General features: G+C 39.5%; 1 non-coding gene across 1 annotated transcript; it reads right to left on the minus strand.

The window, feature by feature from the left end:
* Positions 1–2,345: 2,345 nt before the first annotated feature.
* On the minus strand, positions 2,346–2,449 carry LOC112739697 (small nucleolar RNA R71). The gene has a single exon (XR_003170634.1). It is a non-coding gene; the product is annotated as a small nucleolar RNA R71 (small nucleolar RNA).
* Positions 2,450–11,088: the final 8,639 nt, after the last annotated feature.

Raw genomic sequence — 11,088 nt, forward strand, 5'->3', positions numbered from 1 at the left:
AGCTTCAGTTTAACCTTAAACTGAAGCTTAAACGTGTTCGACTACATGACTCTCCAGGGCTACCTTCTTCCATTTCCACGTTTAAGCTTCAGTTTAACCTTAACTGAAGCTTAAACGTGCTTCTACAAATGGCCTCACTGGAAGTGTCTGGCGTTTAAGCTGCAGTTTAAGCTTAAACTACAACTTAAACGCCACTCTTGAAAAAGGTTTCTGGGCCAAAAATATTGTGATTTAAGTTAGTCTTTGAGCACAATTATTAACTTAAACTTACTTTGGTATGAAACCCAATTGAATATCATGGTTTATGGGATTGGGCCTGAAGGATTGATGAGTTTGAAATCTCAATTTATTGTGTCATGTGTCATTATTTGATTATCACTAAGTTGGCTCAATAAATGTTACAGGATTTGGATCAACAACCTCATCAAGATTATGGATCATAAACCCAAGGCAAAAGGAAAGCAAGGAGAGGCCTCAAAGCCCAAGAAGCACAACTGAAGCTCAATATAGAAAGTGTATAAATAGGATAGAAGTTAAGTTAGAGGAGACTTTTACTTTTCACTTTAGCTAGTTTCCTTTTCTTTGTAATTGAATTCAGAGCTATGATTCACTAAACCCCCTTTCATTGGGTTAGGGAGCTCTATTGTAATTCAATGAATCAATAATAGTTTATCTTCTTCTTCAACCTTTCTCTTGAATTTTGTTAGAAAGCTTCTCGATCTAATTCCATTGAGTAGTTGTCTTGGGAAAGAAACTACTCATTCTTGGAATCCTTCGGAGCCTTGGGAAAGGAATGAAGGATTCATGCTAGAGAAGCTTTCTCACAGTGGATTGGATTGGGGTTTGGATGGATATTGTGACATGTAATCCTACCAAATTGTGGTTCATGAAATTGTGTGGTATAATCAGTGATCAAGCATCATCTCTTCTTATGAACATTTAAACCAAGGGATTGGGAATTTGTTTGTTTTTAGAGAGCATTGGTGAGCCAAGGAATTGGGATCCAATCATATAAGATTGCCAAGCAAAATTCAATGAATGCATTGGTTGAGGAAGAGATATACATGTTTTGATTCGGAGATTTCAATATCTCCTAAACCCAATGAATTCCCCATTTCTGATTTCCACTTTCTCTTTACATTCTGCAATTCAATTCTTGCAATCACCCCCATTCCCTTTTAATTTCAGCAATTTACATTCTGCTCTTTAATTCATGCAATTTAAGATTCAGCCATTTAATTTTCTTGTCATTTACTTTTCCCGCCAATTTTACATTCCGCAATTCTCATCTCAAATCTTGATTCCGCTCAACTAGAACACACTTCTAATCCGAATTGCTCACTCAACCAATCCTTGTGGGATTCGACCTCACTCTATTGTGAGTTTTTACTTGACGACGATAACCGGTGCACTTGCCGGAAGGAATTTTGCCGATCGTGCAATTTCCTAATCGTAGCATAACTAGTTTATGTGCATCAAGAATATGGCGCCGTTGCCGGGGATTGGTTTTCGATTGACAATTCTCAAATTGGAAGCTAACTAGATTGAGCAATTTTCTCTTGCTTTGTTAATTCTGTTCTAGATACTTGTTGAATTTTAATTTCTGCACTTGGTTACATGCTTTCCTTCTTTATGCCTTTAAATTCATACAACTAACTCACTGACTCACTAACTGTTTGAATTAATTCCTCAATTGAGCTAACCATACTCTTCCAGTAACCAAGAGTATTTCACTTGTTTGTGTTTGAGCTGTGTTCTTGTATGACAGGTAGGAGAGGAGAGACATTAACTCCTCCATATACCGAACCAGAGAGGACCCTTCATAGACTTAGAAGGGAAGCAAGAGGGAAGAGAGTAGTGGGAGAAGAGGAATCTGAAGGAGAATCTGAGGACAATTTTGAGGAAGCTCTAGATCTCAACATGGATAGAGAAGTTCACAACCATGAGAGAGCTGATGGAAACAATGCCATTCCTGAGAGGAGGGTTCTTAGCTCATACATAAACCCAACCTCTGGGAATTGTGGTAGTAGCATCCAGAAACCACCCATTCAGGCCAACAATTTTGAGCTCAAGCCACAGCTAATATCACTTGTGGAGAATCATTGTTCTTTTGGAGGAGGTGCTAATGAAGACCCAAACCAACATCTCACAAAATTCCTGAGAATTTGTGACACTGTGAAGTCCAATGGAGTCCAGGAAGATGCCTATAAACTGCTTTTATTCCCATTTTCACTTAGGGACAAAGCAGCTAAGTGGCTGGAATCATTCCCAAGGGGAGTCTAACAACATGGGATGAGGTGGAAAGCAAGTTTCTGGCACGTTTCTACCCTCCACAAAAGGTCAATAGGCTTCGATCTGAGGTTCAGACTTTTAGACAACAAGATGGTGAAACTCTCTACGAGGCATGGGAGAGATTCAAGGACTTGACAAGGAAATGCCCACCAAACATGTTCCATGATTGGGTGCAATTGCACATCTTCTATGATGGGCTTTCTTATGAATCAAGGAAGGCTGTAGACCATTCATCAGGAGGTTCATTGAACAGGAAAAAGACTGTGGAAGAAGCCATTGAAGTGATCGAGACAGTGGCTGAGAATGAGTACTACTATGCATCAGAAAGGCACAACACTAAGGGAGTCATGGAGCTGAACCATGTTGATACAATTCTAGCCCAAAACAAGGTGTTTGCCAAGCAACTAGCAGAGCTTACCAGGCAATTAGAAACAAAGCAAGTGGCTGCAATACACACACAAGATCAAGAGGAAGTAGGCATTGAAGGAGGTGATTGGGATGAGGTTAACTATGTGGGAAACCAACAAAGGCAATCATATGATCCAGATTCCAACACTTACAACCCAGGCTGGAGAAACCACCCAAACTTTGGGTGGGGAAACCAACAAACCCAACCACAAAACCACAAACCTTACAACCACAACCAACAAAACAATTCCACATACCAAAACTCCAACCAAAGATCATACCAAGCCACACAAAACACTTACCCCCAATCATCATATCATGACCAAAATAATCAACATACCCAACCTAATCCGAACCAACAATTTCAAGATCAATTAAACCGGATAGAATGAATTATGGCAACCATGAGTCAAGACATCATTGAACTGAAGAGCTTCAGGGATGATGTGAGAACTACCTTAAGAAACCATGGTGAAAAACTCAAAAGGATGGAATCTCAAGTAGGAGAGCTATCTCAACAGGCACCCAAATCAACTGCAGTGTTCCCTAGTGACACAGAAAAGAATCCTAAAGGGGAACAAAAGAGAGTAAGATGGGAAGAATGTAAAGCCATCACCATAATGAAGGAAGTCTCAGAAGAAGAAGGAATCAGGCCCTCAGAGCAGGAACCAGAAATCTTGAAGGAAGGTGTGAAGAAGTTAAGCAAGAAGGTGGAACTGAGCAAGCCAAGGAACAGCAAAAAGGCATGATGGAAATATACCAACCAAAAGCACCATTTCCTGAGAGGTTAGGAGGAGGTGAAAAAAGGAAAACCTACTCAAGGTTTCTAGAGACATTTAACTCTCTTCATGTCAATATTCCCTTTCTTGAGATTCTTCATCAAATGCCCACACACATCAAGTATTTAAAGGAATTGTTAAGCAAAAAAAGAGTTTTGAAGGGAGGACAAACAGTAACAATGAACAAAGAATGCAGTGCTCTCATCAAGAAGGACACACTCTCTAAGAAAACGGACCCAGGAAGTTTTCATATCCCTTGCATCATAGGGAAACAAAAATTGACAGAGGATTCTGTGATCTAGGAGCTAGCATAAATGTGATGCCTCTAACTCTTATGAAGAGGCTACAACTGAATGAGGTGAGATCCACTGATGTAATCATACAACTGGCTGACAAAACTCAGAAGCAAGCTGAAGGGTAGTTGAAAATGTGCTGGTGAAAGTGGGGGATTATTATTTCCCCACAGACTTTGTCATTGTGGACATGGAGGAAAGCTACTTACACCCTATCATTCTGGGCAGACCATTTCTAGCCACTACTAGAGCGCTCATAGATGTAGAACAAGGAGAGCTAATTCTGAGAATACATGATGAACAGCTCATTTTAAAGTCTTCAAACCTGCATCTGAGCCTGAACCAGAACCTGAAAAGCCTAAAGATGATAGTAGCCATCCGTGTTTGGAGGAAAGTAATCCAGCAGCTGAGACTCTAAAACAGTCATTGGAAGGCAAACAAGAGTTGCAAGAGTTAGAGCCACAAGAATCAGTGGAAACAGATCAGAAGGATCCTCCTGACATAAAGGTCAATGAAGAAATCCTCAAGAGAAAGGGAAGAGTGATAGGGAGATTGCCAAGAGGATGGAGAAACAAGAAAATTCCCACTGAAGGTTTTTCTCCGGGAGATAACGTGATATCAAGTCATTATCTGCCAATCCCACCTGGCCTCAAAACCATTCCTTCCCAGCTCCCTCAAGTGTTCACAATCAGGAAAGTTCTTTCTATGGAACATTTAGAGGTCATGAATGAATCAAGTGGGGACGTTTTCATAGTGAGAGGAGAGGACGTCAAGCACTACAATCCACCCTAACAAGGGACAACCGTCAAGCTAGTGACGTTAAAGAAGCGCTTCATGGGAGGCAACCCATGTTTTTAGTATCCTTAATCTTTAGTGCTTTGTTTTACATCTAATAAAGCATGGTTTCTTATGCATGAACTTGAATCCTCAGGACAACTATTGATTAAGTGCACTAAACCTTGCATGTAAATTACGATGGGTCTCTAAGTTTGGTGTGCTTGATGGCACTCCCAAATCTTACTCGAATTGAATTCCATCTTTCATTCAAGGTGCACAACCAAACATTAAGTTTGGTGTTCTTTTTGAACACAGTTTATGAAAAGCAAGAAGTTCCTCTGGATTTCAAAATTCATGACAAGTATACCATTCACATGTTTTAATACTTTGGTTTCAATTACTTAGGTTAGTCACTTTGTTTAGAATCAAAGAGCCAAGGTGACTATGATTTATTAGAATTATGCACACTCATTAAGGACAACCAATATGGATTTCATGTCATCAGGAGACTTAACCAAACACTAAGTTTGGTGTCCAAATAATAAGTGTGCATACATGTAGAAGTCACGGCTATAAGCTCATAAAGACAAGCATTGATTTACATGTGCAAATACTATTCATAATTCACATGGACCGAAAAATGATAGCAAATTTGTTTGTTTGTGCAGGTACAAAAGAAAAGACAAAAATGGAGGAAAAAGACAAAGGGAGGTACGTGCTTGGTCAAAAAGAAAATCCACAAATCTTTGAAACTAACACATGGGAAAAGGAAGTTCTGCAAGAAAAGAAAGCTACATGTACAACCTAATGCATCCAGAATACTTCCAAGAAAATGAAAAGCCAATCGTCCTTATCTACAATTCATATATTTACCATCAAGCCACCCTTCACAAACCACCCTAGCCGTTCATTTTTCACTCATGGGCACTATAAAGAACCACTTGGGGAACGAGTCCCACACCACCAATTCTCCTTCATACACATTTTCCTTCATCACAGCATAACTATCTCTTGCCGAAAACAACCTCACCACACCTCCAACAACACTTCTTGCTTCACCTTGTTAACTTTAGCTTGTCACTCACCAAAACTAAAAAAAAAAACCAATGGCAGCTTCATCTAGCCACAAAAGAAGAAAAGACAAGCAGCCAATGGAGGAAAACAGGGAATTTGATGCATGGAGATACAGATCAGTGTTCCATGAGATTCAAGCCGAATGGATGAGACCTAAAACGGTACTAGCTGAGGTTCCCTTTGACCTTGAAAAGGATGAGTTCCCAGGTGTTTGGGAAAAGATCAAAAAGAGGAAGTGGGAGCTCCTAACTAAGCCAATCACTAGAATCAACATCAACTTGGTGAAAGAGTTTTATGCAAATGCAGTAAGGGAGGATCAAACCAAGAACCCCACATACAAAAGCTATGTGAGAGGGGTGGAAGTTGACTTCAGTCCTAAAGCAATCATGAAAACTCTTGGCCTGAAAAACATACATTTCAGCCAAGCAAGTTATGAAGAAAGGGTGATAGGAGAACCTGACTATACAACTATTGCTGAAGACCTTTGTGCCATCAGAGCTGAATGGGTGAGAAAAACAAGAGGGGCGCCAAGAGTCTTGAGAAGGGGAGACCTAACACCTGAAGCTAAAGGGTGGTATGCAATAGTTAGGAGATCCATCCTACCCACTGCAAACTCTTCAGAAATAGTCCCTAAAAGAGCCATCTTGCTACATTGCATTATGGTTGGAGGAGAGATCAAAGTTCATAAACTCATTGCTGAACAGATACAAGAGTTTAGTGAGAAAAGTGACCCTGAATCCTGGCTCCACTTCCCTAGCACTATCATTAGACTATGCATCGATGCCCAAGTACCACTTGAGGATGAAAGACCTAATTGGCTATATCCTGGACTGGCCATAACTGCGCACAGAATGACTCTTGGCCCAACTCCTCCAAGACATACAAGAAGAAGAAATGAAGAAGGGCAACAAGTGGAAGCCGAGCAAGAAGCAGAACAAGAAAGACAGGAAGGAGAAGATAGAGAAGAAGAGCAAGAAGAGCAAGCAACTCCTGAAAGAAGACAACGGATTCCCAGAGACCCCATGGATATGAGCAGAATGCAGGAAATCATGGAAGGAATGTCTCAACAATACATGAGGTCTCAGGAGAGACAAGAGGACTTTCATCTAAAAATGATGGATATGCAAAGGAACTTTGAATCAAGATTCTTCGATCTGCAAAGGGAACAAAATTTACACTTACAGGAATCCTTCAGCCACATATGCCAACACCAAGATGCCAATGTCTTGGCAATCAAGGAAGCCACCACTTTACAGAATGCAAGATACTCAGTCCAAGCTGATTACAACATCAGTTCGCAAATCAAGCTTAACTACATAGGGGAACATCTACACAAGATGGACCCAGCATTCCCAGCTTATGATGAGTATTTCAAAGGGAGGAAAGAAGGAGAAATAAACAAGGCAATGATCCTTGAAAAAGGAGTGGAAGAAACGATGAAAAAGGCTGGATTCTGGAAAAAGCTCATAAGAAAAGACAAGGGAGGCACAAGTGGTCAAAAAGAGGCAGGAAGCAAGAAGAAGCAGGATCCCAAGAATTAAGAAGAACCAAGCAATAAATAAGAGGTGGTCTCGTTCCTTAATAATCAAATGATAATTGGTGAATTGTCTTTATGAACGTGTTTTCATCATAAGTCATTTAAGTGTTATGTGGAGTTTTTTTTTTTTATGAGTCGTTTTTTTTAGTATGTGTGTTTGTTAAGTGCTTTGAATAAAGTGAATGCCTGGATGTTTGGATATAACTTCACCTTCTTAAACAAGTGCGTGCCATGCTTGTTCTGTTTCCAAAAATAAAAGAAAAGTTTGAACAAAAGTAACTTGGCTAAATTAGTGACAAATCAAGTAGAATTAAGTGGTGGTATGCATGCTTGATTGTTTAGTCAGATCACTAAAATTAGAGTGTAGAATTATCATTTTTTTATGTAGAAAGTGAACATTGTCTATGGATCTTGATGAATAAATGTCTTTGGCCATGAAAAAGAAAGAAAAAGAAAAAGAAAAAGCCACGGAAAAAGGCAACCAAAAAGCAAAAAAATTGAGAAAATAAGCTAGGTACCAATGGTTTGAACTTTTGAGACAAATGCCTGTGGTGTTTATGTATTAAGGATATGCTTGGATGAATAGGTTCTGAGGAGTGTTTCAACACTTGGTAACTTGGGTTAACTAACCCGGGATTATCAACCAAAAGTCCATTATCAAGAGCAACCTAAATACAAAACATTTAGTCACACAAAGAGGTGCTGGGCACCAATGTCTCAAGAAGAGATGTGAACTAAAATGCCTAAGGTGGATATGTGTAGTGCACTGATAAGAAAAAGAAAATGCCAAAGGCTTGTGCAACACATGACACTAAGCAAACAAGGAGCAAAAGAAGCTCTAAGAAAAAGAAAAGAAAAACAAAGAAGAGAAAAGTGCCAAAGACATAAGAATAACAAGAGGCCATAGCAAGTTTTAATGGATGCAATGAAAAAGTGATAATCCTACCTGATAAGTATGAAAAAGTGATGCTGCAACCTTCTGCATAAAACCCTTCTGATGAACTTCAAATGCTTGCTAATATAGCCAATGTAATTGCTTTCTGTTTCATACTTTCTTCTCAAATAACTCAGGACTTGCTTAGGGACAAGCAAGTATTAAGTTTGGTGTTGTGATGCCAAGGCATCATAGGCTAGTTTCACTAGCATTTTTCTGTTAGTTTTAGTTGTTTTATGCATTTTCTTGAGCTTAAAGTAACCAAAAATGGTTAAATGAAGAACAAAGTAATGAACCATCCAAACAATATGATTTTGATGCAAATTCCATGAGTTTTAGTTATTTTACTTAAATGCTATGAATGAAAGAATTCTCATGAAATTTTGCAAGACTTTGATGCAATTGTTTGGATGATTTCAGGGAAGAAGAGGCTAAGCAAGGAAGCAACAAAATCAATAAAGGAAGCTTGAATATCACATGTGGAGTTTAAGTTCCAGTTTAAGCCTAAACTGGAGCTTAAACGCCAAAATCATGAAGGATAAGAAATGCTGGGATTGAAGTTTAACCTCCAGTTTGACCTCAAACTGGAGGTTAAACGCCAGAATGAAAAGCCTCACTTAAGGAGCATTCCACGTTTAACCTCCAGTTTGACCTCAAACTGGAGGTTAAACGCCAGAATGAGTATGCCACCAGGGAGGAGTTCCACGTTTAACCTCCAGTTTGACCTCAAACTGGAGGTTAAACGCCAGAACCAGGAAGAGTACCAGGGAGCCATTCCACGTTTAAGCTCCAGTTTGACTCAAACTGGAGCTTAAACGTGTTCGATAGCTTTTCTACTCCAGGGTTGCTCTCTCCATCTCCACGTTTAACCTCCAGTTTGACCTCAAACTGGAGGTTAAACGTGTTTGACATCTCCAGGGCCACCATTCCAAGCTTCCACGTTTAACCTCCAGTTTGACCTCAAACTGGAGGTTAAACGTGTTCGACCTCCAGTATGCCTCCACCCTTTTCCACGTTTAACCTCCAGTTTGACCTCAAACTGGAGGTTAAACGTGTTCGACACCTCCAGGGCCACCATTCTAAGCTTCCACGTTTAACCTCCAGTTTGACCTCAAACTGGAGGTTAAACGTGTTCGACCTCCAGGGCTGCCCTTCCTATCTCCACGTTTAAGCTTCAGTTTAACCTTAAACTGAAGCTTAAACGTGTTCGACTACATGACTCTCCAGGGCTACCTTCTTCCATTTCCACGTTTAAGCTTCAGTTTAACCTTAACTGAAGCTTAAACGTGCTTCTACAAATGGCCTCACTGGAAGTGTCTGGCGTTTAAGCTGCAGTTTAAGCTTAAACTACAACTTAAACGCCACTCTTGAAAAAGGTTTCTGGGCCAAAAATATTGTGATTTAAGTTAGTCTTTGAGCACAATTATTAACTTAAACTTACTTTGGTATGAAACCCAATTGAATATCATGGTTTATGGGATTGGGCCTGAAGGATTGATGAGTTTGAAATCTCAATTTATTGAGTCATGTGTCATTATTTGATTATCACTAAGTTGGCTCAATAAATGTTACAGGATTTGGATCAACAACCTCATCAAGATTATGGATCATAAACCCAAGGCAAAAGGAAAGCAAGGAGAGGCCTCAAAGCCCAAGAAGCACAACTGAAGCTCAATATAGAAAGTGTATAAATAGGATAGAAGTTAAGTTAGAGGGGACTTTTACTTTTCACTTTAGCTAGTTTCCTTTTCTTTGTAATTGAATTCAGAGCTATGATTCACTAAACCCCCTTTCATTGGGTTAGGGAGCTCTATTGTAATTCAATGAATCAATAATAGTTTATCTTCTTCTTCAACCTTTTCTCTTGGATTTTGTTAGAAAGCTTCTCGATCTAATTCCATTGAGTAGTTGTCTTGGGAAAGAAACTACTCATACTTGGAATCCTTCGGAGCCTTGGGAAAGGAATGAAGGATTCATGCTAGAGAAGCTTTCTCACAGTGGATTGGATTGGGGTTTGGATGGATATTGTGACATGTAATCCTACCAAATTGTGGTTCATGAAATTGTGTGGTATAATCAGTGATCAAGCATCATCTCTTCTTATGAACATTTAAACCAAGGGATTGGGAATTTGTTTGTTTTTAGAGAGCATTGGTGAGCCAAGGAATTGGGATCCAATCATATAAGATTGCCAAGCAAAATTCAATGAATGCATTGGTTGAGGAAGAGATATACATGTTTTGATTCGGAGATTTCAATATCTCCTAAACCCAATGAATTCCCCATTTCTGATTTCCACTTTCTCTTTACATTCTGCAATTCAATTCTTGCAATCACCCCCATTCCCTTTTAATTTCAGCAATTTACATTCTGCTCTTTAATTCATGCAATTTAAGATTCAGCCATTTAATTTTCTTGTCATTTACTTTTCCCGCCAATTTTACATTCCGCAATTCTCATCTCAAATCTTGATTCCGCTCAACTAGAACACACTTCTAATCCGAATTGCTCACTCAACCAATCCTTGTGGGATTCGACCTCACTCTATTGTGAGTTTTTACTTGACGACGATAACCGGTGCACTTGCCGGAAGGAATTTTGCCGATCGTGCAATTTCCTAATCGTAGCATAACTAGTTTATGTGCATCAGTACCCATTATGGCTAGCTAACGTCGTCTTGGTGAAAAAATCAAATGGGAAGTGGCGAATGTGCACCGACTACACCGATATCAACAAAGCCTGCCCAAAAGATCCTTACCCACTCCCAAGTATCGACGCTCTGGTAGATGCTTCATCCAAATATAAATACCTCTCGTTTATGGATGCATATTCCAGATACAACCAAATCCCCATGTATCCACCAGATCAAGAAAAGACCTCGTTTTTAACACCAAAAGCAAATTACTGCTACATTGTGATGCCTTTCGGTCTCAAGAATGCAGGAGCTACTTATCAAAGGCTAATGAATAAAGTCTTTTCAGATCATATCGGAAG

The sequence above is a fragment of the Arachis hypogaea genome, chromosome 13 (genome assembly GCF_003086295.3).
Source record: "Arachis hypogaea cultivar Tifrunner chromosome 13, arahy.Tifrunner.gnm2.J5K5, whole genome shotgun sequence".
Lineage (NCBI taxonomy): Eukaryota > Viridiplantae > Streptophyta > Magnoliopsida > Fabales > Fabaceae > Arachis > Arachis hypogaea.